Source organism: Triticum dicoccoides, chromosome 7A (genome assembly GCF_002162155.2).
Source record: "Triticum dicoccoides isolate Atlit2015 ecotype Zavitan chromosome 7A, WEW_v2.0, whole genome shotgun sequence".
Lineage (NCBI taxonomy): Eukaryota > Viridiplantae > Streptophyta > Magnoliopsida > Poales > Poaceae > Triticum > Triticum dicoccoides.
Window position 1 is genome coordinate 704,925,023 of NC_041392.1, and position 14,605 is coordinate 704,939,627.

The 14,605-nt window shown below is 42.6% G+C and overlaps 1 pseudogene; it reads right to left on the reverse strand.

The window, feature by feature from the left end:
• Positions 1–210: 210 nt before the first annotated feature.
• Positions 211–14,605, reverse strand: part of LOC119333969 — a 28,081-nt pseudogene continuing 13,686 nt past the window's right edge.

Consider the following 14,605-nt stretch of genomic DNA (forward strand, 5'->3'; position numbering starts at 1 on the left):
TAACTAAAAGAAAACTATAGCCATGCGTCTTTTTTAACACAGTATAATCATGCATGCTCACATACACGTATTTTGACGTATCTCTACAAAGAGACTGTCGTTTGCATGTCCCTCGTCTTAAAATTCTTGTTTTAAATTAATCTAAAATGTGACTTGATACATCCGTATTTAGATAAATCTAAGACAAAAAATTTTGGACGGAAGGAGTACAAAAACTTAATGCAGCTAAAACATCATCCAAATTGACCGAACATCATTCCCGCAAAACATTGCATACTGGACGTAACAAGGAAATTAATCAAGAATTACAAATTTGGACAAATCAATTAACTTGATCCTTGGAATGTCGTAGCAGCGCGGTCGAGGACGACTCGGAAGAAACAGTGGTGTTGCCGGTGCTGACCGAAGAAGAGCGAACACAACCGGAGCCTGAGCTGTCAACGGAGAAAGACCCGTACGACGCAACATCCTGTGCAGCCCTGTACATGTGCCGTGGGAGCGTCGGCAGCCTCGCCTCGTCGGACTGCAGGACGTGCATGGCCTGCGCCATGGATGGCCGCTCGCTCCGGTCCGGGTGCGCGCACCAGAGCCCAACGACAAGTACTCGCTCCATCCACCGCTCGTCCGCCTCGTCGCCCCTCAGCCGCTCATCCGCCGCATCAAGGATCACGTCCCTTCCGTACAGGTTCCACACCCAGCTGAGCAGCGTGAAGGAAGTCTCAACAGTCTCGATCACCGGCCGGCGGCCGGAGACGATCTCCAGGAGGACGACACCGAAGCTGTACACGTCGGACTCGGTGCACGGTCGGCGCGTGTTGACAAACTCCGGGTCGATGTACCCGACAGTGCCGAGCACAGCCTTAGTGGTATGCACTGACCGAGCGCCATGGTCGATGAGGCGGGCCAACCCGAAGTCCCCGAGCTTGGTGCTGAGCGACGAGTCGAGCATGATGTTGCTCGGCTTGATGTCACCATGGAGGATGCACTGCTCCCACTCTCCGTGGAGGTAGCGTAACGCAGATCCCAAGCCAAGGATGATGTTGTACCTCTGTGGCCATGTCAGATAGCTGTCATCGTTGTTGTAGAGGTGCCTGTCTAGGCTGCCCTCCGCAACAAGCTCGTAGACAAGCAGGAGCCCCTTGCGGCTGTCGCACCAGCCCAGCAGCTTCACAAGGTTGCGATGCTTCAGTCTGCTGATGATCCTCACCTCTGCCTCGAACTCCTTTCTCCCTTGGGACGACGAGTCTGCAGACAGCACCTTCACCGCCACCGCACGACAGTCTTGGTCACCACCGACTGCACCTGCGAGTGTGACTGTGAGATGACCCCGGTAAACGCTCCCGAAACCGCCTCGCCCAAGCTTCTCGTCCTCCGCGAAATTGCTCGTTGCGGTCACAAGCTCGTGGTGCATATACCGTCTGGGTCCGACGGCCGCCACACCTCTCTCGAGATCAGCTCTGTCGTCACAGTCTTCTTCGCTGTCATCATTTGCTCTTCTTTTCTTGTGTCGCCGCCATCCCAGCACCGCTGCCGCACAGACCAACAGAAAAAGCAGAGTAACTAAGATGGCTGGTAGGATTGGTACCAATTTTTTGTGGTTGTTACTGCTGGCTGGAATTGGAAGAGGAGGTTCGGCAGGTGGAGCTGCTTCCTTCTTTGATTCAAGCGTGGAATTGAAGGACCATGACAGTATCCGATGCAGCTCGGCGACGTCGCCTGTAGCCGCGGAGAAGCCCACGGCGACCTCCTCCGGTAAGTATCTGCTGAGATCGACGGTAGCGTTTACATGGTACAGGGCATCGTCGATGAGGAGATCAACACCCAGCCTCTTGGAGTCATTCTGGTACTTCACCGTGGCTTTCATAATAACACTCAGCGATGTGAGGTTCTTTCCCAGCCAGGTGGTCGTGTCCGTGAACGCCGTTGAGTTGAGGGAGTTGACGTTGATGCCGATATGGTTCCTGTTGATATCGGCATATTGCTCGTTGCGGAAAGTGTCGAATTCGACGGCGACGATCCGGCTGTCGCCTGTCCCGTTAGTCAAGTACGGGAGGAGGCCGAGGCTGCCGCCCGTGCTGTTTAGCGGGAGCACCGAAGGGAAATGGCCGAGGAAGAAGGCCATCCCATCGCCTGTATCCGGCAGGCTGTCCTTGTCGGGAGTAATAAGGAAGGAGAAGGTGGTGGTGAAGCTAGCCATCTCGCCGGTGGCTTTGCTCCATAGCGGCACCTTGTGCGTGTAGGACGCCCGGCCGACGCTGTCCTGAATCTTTGTATTGCGTTCACTTTTTGTCAGCTCCAGCCGTGACGAACTGATGGATGCATCGCCGGCGAGGTCCATGGATGAACCGGCGCTGGGGTCGGAGAAGTTGAGGTTGAAGGACAGCGAGAGTACCCAGCGCGGCGCATAGAAGAGGCATAGCAGCAACACCAGGAAGACTAGGGTGGTAGGAGGACGACGGCGAGAGCCCATCGTTGTGTTTGGTGTTTGGTGTCTGGTGGTATTTGGGAAGGGGGAAGCGTGAGCACCATAAAATAGGGCCGGGGAGAGATCTGTAAGCTCGTCGACATTTCGCACGAGCAGAAGTCTAAGGCCCGCTTGGAAGAATGGGAGCCGCATGAGTTTTCCCAACCGTAACTGATCAGAGCCTTGTCTAAAAAAACATGATTAGAGCCCTAATATACCCGGCGCAGAGGACACCGGCGGAAAGAAAGTCGATGGTTATCACGACAAGTGGCTTCTCTAAACTGAAAATAGGCAGTGGCTACAAGCGACTACTTTTCAAATAAGCAAGTGAGGAATTTTTTAACAAAATACAGAGTCAAAATTTGAAGTAAGCATAGAAGTTTGAGGGATGTTCTAGATAGCACTTTCACTCAAAAGTCTAAATGCAAAGTTCTCCACAGAAATAACTTTTAAAAGATCTTCTAGAGTTGCTCTAACCGCAAGAAACCAGCCAGAATATTCAGAGTAGAATGATCAATCAAGCGCGTCATTTAGGAAACGACCCTTCTTATCCTGGACCCGAAATTTACGCCGGACTGGGTCCGGAAACGCCGAACCAAGCGAGGCTAAGTGTAGAAATATTGCGAGTCGTTGGGCCAGGAATGGTCAAATTAGTTTGGATCTATATAAAGAGGAGCTGCTCAGTTGTGATCATTCGTGGACCTCTGCTTGCTCCCCATGCGGTACGGGTCAAAAGGAACTGGCCCACGCAGGTAATAGTTATTATTTCTTCAAAAAAATGATAAAAGGCCATAGTATTAGTATATTAACCAGCGGAATGGCCCACACATTTGCGCGGCTAGACATGGTGTATAAATTTATCTGTTTGTGATTTTTTTTCTATCATGTTCTTTCATTTTATTTTTCAGTATTTATATGAAAATTATAACCATTTTAAAAAAGCTTGGAATACATGAAATCATGATTATACTTTGGTCCAAATATTTCCATCATATATGTAAACTTTGTTTTTTGAGGGACCATATGTGTAAACTTATTTGTCAAGACTTGGAAGACCAGGAGAATCAGCGTATGTGTCTCGCCATGCAAAATACTTTCAGAATATTGTTCCCTCTTTACTGTTTACCTACTATTTTTTTTGAATCACTGATAAAATATAAAATTTGATTACTTGTACTCGTATCTTGTTATCTGTTTCATGATCTACCTCGACATTGGCCATATATTGTGTTTGTGGTTTTACTGACCTATATATGCTTTCACATCTTCTCTTGTTAAGGTATTTTTCTATACCTGTCTAAACCATTATGATCGGTGGTCGGTGTGGAAAATGCTATAAACTCTTCTCTTACTGCCACTCTTTAGACCATGTTACTTTTGATGATGCTTATTTCTTGTTAATTTAATTTGAAATTTGAAGTAAAGTAAAAATATTAATTACATACTCGGCATGAGTTCGTCCTTCCTTGTTTGCTAGAAATATTCACTATCATTCACTAATGCCTTATTTTAGTATATATTTTATTTTGTCCATCAGTATCCACCTTGGTGGCCTAATGTTATTTTTTCCCTTCACATTAGCATTGATGCATCAATCAAACTATATGAAAATAAAACAGCCATAATTCGCACCTCAAGGAAACAAATTAGACTTTGGTCGGCAATCTATGTTTAATTGTATTATTGTTGGCAAACACATCCATATATTTTGCTACGTCAACAAAATATTACCCCAACTGCAATGCTCCCACTGATATATCATTACAATAAAAAATAGTATTGTTTGGAATATGCACCCTAATGAAATATGATCAAAATTTGGCAGAAATCTATATTGTTTTTGAAGACATCGCCAAGTGACTTCATGTGACTAATGACATTGCGGTTAGCATTCTAACACACAAAATTATCTCATCAGTATAAAATGCTTTATTTTTGTCCTCTTCCGCTATCTGTATAGCCACTATTTGTGTTGCAATTTCCGTTTCATGGTAGTACAATATAATTCCTATCTATCTTCCATGCCTAGGCTTTTGACAATTTCCTCTTGCTCTAATTGGTTGTGTCGACTCACCATGGTGTAGCCCGACCATTTAAGGCTAAGTAATTATTGTCGTATATTTATAAGAAATTGATAATAAAAATTTTCCTTCTTGCCGAGTCTAGACATAGGTTATTTTTTGTGTCAACTTTGGTCTTCATCAACTTATATGATGATCAGACCAAAATAAAAATCAAATCACAGATTTGTTTTCATGCTTACTGCTTAGACATAATGGAAAAATTTTATATCCATAATGACGTCCATAGCTGGACCTTATATAATAATAGCTGACAATTTATTAATTATTATTTTGAAGTTCCTATATAAATGGTGGTGTATTTTAGTCATCGACCCAAGAACTTGCATGGGCTAGATGAGTTTCTTTTTAAAATTCATAATTTTTTATTAATTTTAATTTACAGTCACATAATGAAAAAAGATAGCATGGAGTGGTGTAGGTCCTATTTTATATCAGGTCTAATGAAAAGAATTAGTCAATATTTACATCATAATTTATATCATTAGCTGCAACCTATTCTCATTTCAGACCAAAACATTGATGACACCCTACCCCAATGAGCACCTCCGAGAGACTGAGCCGGCATATCATTTTGAGGTTGACGAAGTCACCACAAGGCGCCTCATAATCGATAGGAACGTCTCCTCCCACTGAACGCGCATCGCCAGAAATCCTGAAATAAATCCAGGAATAAATGAAAGCACCAGGACTTGAACCGTGGTGGGCTGAGGATATCACTGTTGAAAGGACATGCGGTGCCCCCATGTGTGGTTTTGGTAATTGATGACATTCTCTATGGACTAATGGTTGCATTGAGTTATATTTAAAGGATTTTTTCATAGGCATTTCTTGAAGTCCATGTGTTGGTTTCAAGGAGTTTATGGGTTGACCAAGGTGCTATTAAGGAATTATCCAAAGATTGGTCATGTGAGTGTTGAGCTTATTGCAAGCATGTCTTGAAAAAGAAGATTGTGTGATCATTCATGTTTACCTTCATGACATCATCCAAACGAAGAGAGTTGGAAATACTAAAGGTTGATCAAGACTATGTCAAGAGTGAATCAAGTTGATCAACTCACAAAGCGTAAAAGTTGTACCGAGAGGGATCAAGTGATCCCATGGTATGGTAAGCATTGTCCATTGCACTTTGTGTACTAACCCATGGTCTATGTGAGAGTTCTATGTGGGGTTAGGTACGTGTCCATGGGCTTGCGTCAAGAGGAAGATATCATACAACTCATGGAAAGGATGACATCAAGTGGTGATCGTCATCAAGATTGCCGTGTGCAAGTTCAGGTGGAGCACCACAAAGAGATCAAGTTCCTGAAGGTTGCCATCCATTGTGGTGTCAATGGACTTGTGAAGATGTGCCGAAGAGTGGCTCACCCATAGTGGAGTATGGGGGAGCAATCATCCAGTCTTCATCGAGTCAACGCAATCAAGAAAGGTGGTCCAACTTGAGGGAGTCAAGATCGTCATCATCTAGCTCAAGTGGACCATGTGCAAGGCAAAGGTTTGCCCTTGATAGGCTTTCTTTTTTACTTATGCACTTTACTTTGTGATAGCAAAATTGTTTCTTGTCTTATATCTTGCTATCACTTAGTTGCTTATCTTGCTTAGCATAAGTTGTTGGTGCACATAGGTGAGCCTAGTTGTTGTAGGTTTTGTGCTTGACAAATTAACCGCTAGGTTTATTCTGCATTTGTTCAAGCCTAAACCGTAATTAGTTTAAAAGCGCCTATTCACCCCCCCCCTCTAGGCGACATCCACGATCTTTCAATTGGTATCAGAGCCTCGTCTCTCTTTATTAGGCCTTACCGCCTAGAGAGTAAAGATGTCGACTAGGGGATTAGGTTTCTCTGACACTCTTAGTTTCGATGGCACAAATTTTGATGTTTGGGTAATTCGCATGCTTAATCTCTTTAGGGTCATGGACCCAAATTTAGAGCGAATTGTAGATATGGGTTTTTATCCTCCAAAGGATCCCCAAAGATTATCTTTAGAGGATGATAAAAACTCTTATCTCAATGCTCAAGCTTCTAATGTGCTTTTCGATGCTTTGAGCAATGTAGTTATATTTCAACTCATGCCATTTCGGGATGCTTATGAGTTGTGGACAAAGCTTCAAGATAAATATGGTGTGTCCAAGTTTTGTGGGGATGAGTGTTCTCCCTCCACCTCCGGCCGTGTTGAGTTCTCAACTTCCTCTACTTCACCTACATGTGGTTTGCCACAAGGTAATGAAATGGAGAGTAGTGTTGGTCATTGCAATGATGATAGTATGCTTATTGTGGATGCTACTTCATCACTATCTTATTGCAATGCATCTTCTTTGGACTTTAACACCTCGAGCACCATACATGTTTCACATGCTTGTGTTGATAGTCTGTGCATATCTTGTAGAAATTGTTTGACTAAATCTCACGATGATATGCTTGCTATATCTTGTTGCCATGATAAAAATGCTTGTATTTCCTCGAGTTGTGGCGCTAACAATGTAGAGGAAACCCAACATTCCATGGAACAAGATTTTTTTTAAATGGTGCTTCAAGGGACCTACATCATCATCTATTGCTTTTTGCCTTATGGCTAAGGCTTCAAAGGTATCTCCTACTTTGAAACCCAATATGTCTCTTGATGATGATGTTGATACTAATGATGATGAGGATAATGATGAAGAGAATCATAATGTTGCCTCCTTAAAAATTAAGGGGGAAATGGTTTTTAAAGCTCTTCATAAAAATAAAATTGCTTGTTCCAACTTCATGGAAATCATGTCCACTGCCATTGAGGGCAAGAAGTATATTGATGAGTTGGAATCTCGTCTTGAGGAGCATGAGGTCACCATTGAGAAAATGGAAGGTCATGAGCGTGATTACGCTAATGAGATTGCGGACCTCTCTCAAGCTCTTGAACTTGAACAAACCACCAAGGAATCTCTTGAGGAGACTTTTGCTCTAGAATTATCTAGAGTGAGGGAATCTCGTGATAGAGCTCTTGAGGTGGCTAATGATTTTGAAACTAAAAATGAGGAGCTTGAAGTTGCGAATGCTAAACTCCTTGAGGACTTTGAGCACCTCGAAAATGGCTCAAGGGTCATTAAGAGTGAGCTCTGCAAACTCACCAAGTCTCATGCTCAACTTAAAGCTTCATATTCAAAAGAGCTTGCCAAGTTGTCTTCTCCTCTTGTTTCTAATGATGATGCTTGTGCTACTAACTCTATCTCTTGTGAAGCATCCATATTGAAGGAGAATGTTGAGCTAAAGGCTCAACTTGAGTTGCTATCTAGCAATTATGGGATGTTGGAAGAAAATCATGTAAAGCTCACAAGCTCTCATGATGATCTTCTAGTATCCCATAATGTGCTAAAGTTAGCTCATGAGGCCATGCTTGCTAAGGTAACATCTAGTGAGCCTCATGTGGATACTAGCACTACTTTTATTCAAAATGCTATATTGCCTTGTGCTAGTCCTCGCAATTCATCCATGCATAACATTGGTACATCTTGTGATGAATTACTTTCCTTGCCTTGTTTCTCTAACGATGAAGCTTATACTTCCTCTAGTACTTGTGTTGAGACTAACCATGTATAGGAAATCAAAGAGCTCAAGGCCCAAGTCACTTCTTTGAACAAAGACTTGGAAACGAGTCATTAAGGGAAATTTACTCTCAACAACATCTTGAGCGTGCAAAAATCCCCCAATGACAAAGGTGGACTTGGATTCAACTCCAACAAGAAGAAGAAGTCCAAGGTGAACAACAAGAAGGGCCAAAAACAAGTCAAGAGTTCAGCCAAGATTATTTGCTTCAAGTACAAAATTGAAGGGCATCATGTTAGATCTTGCCCGTTGAATAAGAAGGCCATTAGTGACAAGCAACAAGGGAAGTGGCTAAAAGTACATTCTCATGCTCAACCTCAAGTTGAAGAAAGGCCTATTCCCAAGAAGACTCAAGCTAATGCTTCTCAAGTTGATAAATCAAGTGAGAAGAAAGTGAAGAGTAGACGTTGCTACCTATGTCCCGAGAAAGGTCACCTTGCTTCTTCATGCACTAGTGGTAACTTATCCAACCCAATTATTATTGATGATGTCCATTCTCTTAGGAAGGATAAGGTTGGCAATGTGGTTGCCAAGTTTGTTGGTACTCAAAGTGGTTTGAAGCAAAGAACCATTTGGGTAGCCAAGCCTATTGTGACTAACCTCTTAGGACCCAACATGGTTGGGGACCAACAAGCTCAAACTTGATCAATAGGTGATGTTGGAGGTCATTGGATACTTGGCTACATTATGAAGAATTAAGGGGACTTCATCATTCTCATTGTCTCAAGCCAAGTCATTCGGATTATCAAGTTTCTATCTTATATCCAATGTTCCTCCTTGCGGTAACTCGTGCTTAAATTGTTTACATTGAAAGTTACTTGCCCCTTTGCATGTTTGGCTTTGTTCCTTGCATGTATTTGTATATGTTGTGCTTCCAACTTGATTACCTTGAGCAATCAAGTATGTGTGTGTTGGTTTGCACACCATGTTCATGTGTGTCGTTCGTTGAGCCTTTGTGCATCTTGGTCATATCTTAGTTGGCTCTTGTGAGAGATTAATGGAATATCCCATTATGGGGGAGTGATGTGCTTTGTGCACTTCACAATCCTATAAAGGTGGGTACATGGGGAATACCACTTAGTATTGATATTGCAAGCTTATCTAGTCGCTATGTGGTATGTCTTCTCATGAGAAATTCAAATTCTAAATAGTCCATTAATTATATCTTGTTGGATCCTTTTATTTGCCTCTTGTTTATCCTTAATTGGTATCACATTATGGGGGAGTAATATGCTATGTGTATATTACTAGCCTAGAAAATATGTACATTTGACATATTATCACCTAGAATTGATATTGTAAATTATCTTGTTCCTAGGTGGCATGTTATCTCTACAAGTTGCAATTTTCTTTTTGTTTGGTGTGAAGATGATGTCGGATATCCTTGCTATCTACCACCGGGAATTATTTCCAAATACTTCTTGTCTTTTGACAATTGGTACTCACTTATGTGTGGTAGAAATTATTGATCATCTTTACATTGGCCTTTGCTTTTATTTGCTTTATCTCTTGCCTAGGATTGTGTCAACTCCCATTGTATTCCATACCACTTGTGGATCTTGTTAATTTCTTGACCTTGTCTAGTGTTTTCTAGATATAGTGGAAGTGGTGATCCCACCTCGTGCATTTTGTATTCAAATGCAAATTCTCTATAATGCACTAGTGTTGGGGGAGCTATCCTATTCTCTATAAAACACTCATCTTGTGATCCTTATCAAGTGTGTGTTTGTGGAAGGCAAGCCGTTTCTTTTTGGTGCTTTGTGCCATCATGAAACTTTGTAGAGGGCTTGGTTTGTTTGGAACCATTCTCTCTTTTGGGAGTTTGACATCTTTCTTTTTGAGTGTATCAATGGATAACTCATTCCTTGATGTATCTTTTATGGATATCCTCCAAGTGATGATTTATTCATTTGGTATCTTTTCTTCACTTGGCATTTCTTTTTCTTTTAGTATCGGTTCTTGAAAGTCTTGAGCATGCATATTAACTTCATGTAGTTTCTTTGGCATGCTTTCCTTCTTTGACCCAATATATAGGGGAACTCCACCAAGTCTCAAATTGGATGAGATGTGCATGAAATTCACTTTCATATCTATATGCACATATTTATGTGGAGTTTGTCCTATGTGTTGTGTGTTCTCTAACTCTTTGGTCCCAATGAGTTTGGGTACCATTTTGTTTGTGTTGTTGTTCTAGGAACAAGTGGAGATGCATTGGATGCTCGGCTCACTCACAAGGAAGGTGTTGTCACCATGTGCTTATTGGAGTCAAGCTTGGATGATCAATGAACTACTTTGTACCTTCAATTGGTATCTACTACATCCTTCCAATGTTATCTCGGTAACAAGTATCTTCATATACTTCATGCACACATTTCTTGCATCAACCTTGTGTAGGTTGTATCATGGCATGTTATCCATTCTTTCTTGTGATACTTGTTTCCTTTCTCAAAGCATCCCAACAATGATGTCTTGTTGCTAGTTGTGATGTCTTTGATGTTCGCGTGATTGGAATTCATTTATATACAATAAGACCATATCTAGCCATGTGCTATTCTCTCAAGCAAATATCTTATTGGTATATGTATGACTTCCTTTTGGACATCTTGTTCCTTCGTGTTGTAACTATTTCGGGTATACATCCTTCTTTGTAGATATATATATATATATATATATCATCATGATTTCGTCTACCTAGAATCTTATACACTTGAGAGAAGTTGCATATCTAGATGGTATCCTTTCTTTCACGTCCACCTTGTCTTTCTTATGTTATTTCTTTGGTGGCTCCGTGAAAGCTTTTGCCTTGAGTGCGTGTCTTCTATCATTGCATCTTGATGTGCTCTTGTGTGGTGAAGATTATTTTCCTCATGCTTATCTTTACGAGGTTTTTGCCATCTTAATTGGCATCCCTCGTCTTGATGCGCCTTTCATCTTCTATCTTCACCGCGGGTTGTCACAAGCATAGGTTCTCTATATGCTTATTAGTAAGCTTGTGAACCCATTTGCTAGTTGTGTGTGGGAATGATAGGCCTTGCACCGTGTGCCACATTCTTTGAAGACTTTATTGATGCTTAATGCTCTTCTGTACATTAGTCTTCTCAAGTGCATTGCCTTGACTCACACACATCTTTTTGGTTGAGCCCACTCTTAAGTTGTCTATCTTACTTGTTGCTCAACCATGTGTTTGTTGCAAGTACTAGGCTTAGTTTCCTATATGCTCTCTTGCACTTGTTGTAAGTTTCTATTGATTTTGGGGGAGCTATGATCCTATTTTGTGCACTTTGTATCCAAATACAAAAACTTGATGTGCACAAATCATGGGGAGCTTCTCTAGTTTCTTTAGAACACTGCTCCTCTCTTATCATAATATCCTTTATTCATGTGGCTCGTAGGATCATTGGCCTAGTTGGTTCAATTGGTATCTTTTGATAGCTTGCTTCAATTGGTATCTTTTGATTGCTTGATTGCTTATTTCTCTCTTTGATTATGTCTTTGTGGCATATCTTCCTTTTGCAATATTTGGGCCTCAATATAGTTTGTCTTCCTCCAAGTATTTACCGTTGGATATGTGTATTGCATTCCACTCTCTTGTTGAGAAATACACAATTTATGGAGGAACACATTTTATATTGGCCTTCTAAGCTTTTAGCCCATTTTGGCAATCGATGCCAATGGGGGAGAAGTTTCAGAGAGTTTTGTGGAGAAGTTTAGAGAGTTGTCTCTTCTGGCTTTGGTTTGTTCCTAAGCATACGCATCTCCTACGCATGCATTATTGGTTGTTGCATTGCATGGTGATGCATAATTCCTTATATAAACTCTCTTGAAAGTGATTGTCATCAATTACCAAAATGGGGGAGATTGAAAGGATATGCGGTGCCCCCATGTGTGGTTTTGGTAATTGATGACATTCTCTATGGACTAATGGTTGCATTGAGTTATATTTGAAGGAGTTTTCCATAGGAATTTCTTGAAGTCCATGTGTTGGTTTCAAGGAGTTTATGGGTTGACCAAGGTGCTATTAAGGAATTATCCAAAGATTGGTCATGTGAGTGTTGAGCTTATTGCAAGCATTCTTGAAGAATAAGATTGTGTGATCATTCATGTTTACCTTCATGACATCATCCAAACGAAGAGAGTTGGAAATATTCAAGGTTGATCAAGACTATGTCAAGAGTGAATCAAGTTGATCAAGTCACAAAGCGTAAAAGATGTACCGAGAGGGATCAAGTGATCCCATGGTATGGTAAGCATTGTCCATTGCACTTTGTGTACTAACCCATGGTCTATGTGAGAGTTCTATGTGGGGTTAGGTACGTGTCCATGGGCTTGCGTTAAGAGGAAGATATCATACAACCCATGGAAAGGATGACATCAAGTGGTGATCGCCATCAAGATTGTCGTGTGCAAGTTCAGGTGGAGCACCACGAAGAGATCAAGTTCTTGAAGCTTGCCATCCATTGTGGTGTCAATGGACTTGTGAAGATGTGCCGAAGAGTGGCTCACCCATAGTGGAGTATGGGGGAGCAATCATCTAGTCTTCATCGAGCCAACGCAATTAAGAAAGGTAGTCCAACTTGAGGGAGTGAAGATCGTCATCATCTAGCTCAAGTGGACCATGTGCAAGGCAAAGGTTTGCCCTTGATAGGCTTTGTTTTTTACCGGTCTCGTGGTGGTAGTTAGGAGACCGGGTTATAGGATCGTTTGCCGTACTATCAGGGGGGCTCTCAAGTTAGTGGCTTGATCGTATCGTTAGTAGAGAGCTCAAACCATTGCATCCTTGGATCATGTTTCTTGGTTCTTGTTTGGTTCTCTTTGTGAGTCTTAGAGTTTATGGTCATCTTGATGACAAGCTTGATTTCATCGAAAACGGAGTTCGCATGCGTCTTCTATGATGTTTTCGGTGTTGGAGGTTTTACCGGTCTTATCCGAGGAAGGGTTCTCACCATTTTCTTATGGGCCTTTTCTAATTTGCTTATTATTGATATTATTTCAAGATTGTGTTAGCCCTTTTCTCTAGCTTTCCAACAAACTTGGTTTCATCGAATTCGGAGTCCGTTTGCAAAAGTTGTGGCAGTTTTGGTGTTCTGAAAAGGCTGCAGCGGTACTACCGCGAATTGGAGCGGATGTAATTTTTTACTACCGCTCCAGAGCGGTACTACCGTGGCTCCTACAGCGGTAGTACCGCTCCAGACCAAAAAATCGTCCCAAGTCCTACGTTGGTAGGCCCAGATGTATTTTTTAGTACCGCTCGCTAGCAGTAGTACCGCTACCCTTTGCGGTAGTACCGCGATCCCTAGCGTTAGTACCGTGAGGACGAGCGGTACTACCGCTCCGGCGGTTCTACTGGCCTTTTGCCTCCTCGCTGTTGTTTTTCAAAGGGGTACTATCGCCCTAGCGGTAGTACCGCTCCTTGGAGCGGTAGTACCGCTCTGTGCGGGCTGTGAGCATAACGGTTGGATTTTTCCCCATCTATAAAAGGGGGTCTTCTTCCCCAATGAACCTTATCCTTTTTAGCTCGTGTTCTTCCCCCATTGTTGACCTTCTTCAAGCTTGCTAACTCTCAATCCCTCCAATGATTCTTGCTAGTTCTTCAGGGAAAAGAGAGAAGAGATCTAGATCCATGTTTCCACCAATCACTTTCTCCTCTAAGTGAGGGGAACCCCTTGGATCTAGATCTTGGAGTTCTTGGTGTTCTCCTTCTTGTTCTTCCTCTCATTTTCCTCCCTAGCATTAGTTGCTTCGGTGGGATTTGAGAGAGAAGGACTTGGGCACTCCGTGTGCCCTTGCCATTGCATTTGATGCGTCGGTTTGAGTTCTCCACGATCATACGTGGAAGTGAAGTTTGAGAAGCTTATTACTCTTGGGTGTTTGGGCACCCTAGAGCTTGTTCCTCTTGGGTGCCTTGGCGCCCTAGATGGTTGGTGTTGTTCGGAGCTCAATCATTATGGTGTAAAGCTCCGGGCAAGCATCGGGGTCTCCAATTAGGTTGTGGAGATCACCCCGAGCAATTTGACGGGTACCGGTGACCGCCCCCAAGGGTTGCCAAAGTGTACGGGTTCGGTGACCGTCCCCAAGGGTTGCCATTTGTACGGGTTCGGTGACCGCCCTCAAGGGTCCCTTAGTGGAATATCTTGCATTGTGCGAGGGCGTGAGGAGATTACGGTGGCCCTAGTGGCTTCTTGGGGAGCATTGTGCCTCCACACCGCTCCAAACGGAGATTAGCATTCGCAAGGGTGTGAACTTCGGGATACATCATCGTCTCCGCGTGCCTAGGTTATCTCTTACCCGAGCTCTTTACTTATGCACTTTACTTTGTGATAGACATATTGTTTCTTGTCTTATATCTTGCTATCACTTAGTTGCTTATCTTGCTTAGCATAAGTTGTTGGTGCACATAGGTGAGCCTAGTTGTTGTAGGTTTTGTGCTTGACAAATTAACCGCTAGGTTTATTCCGCATTTGAATCATAAACCGTAATTA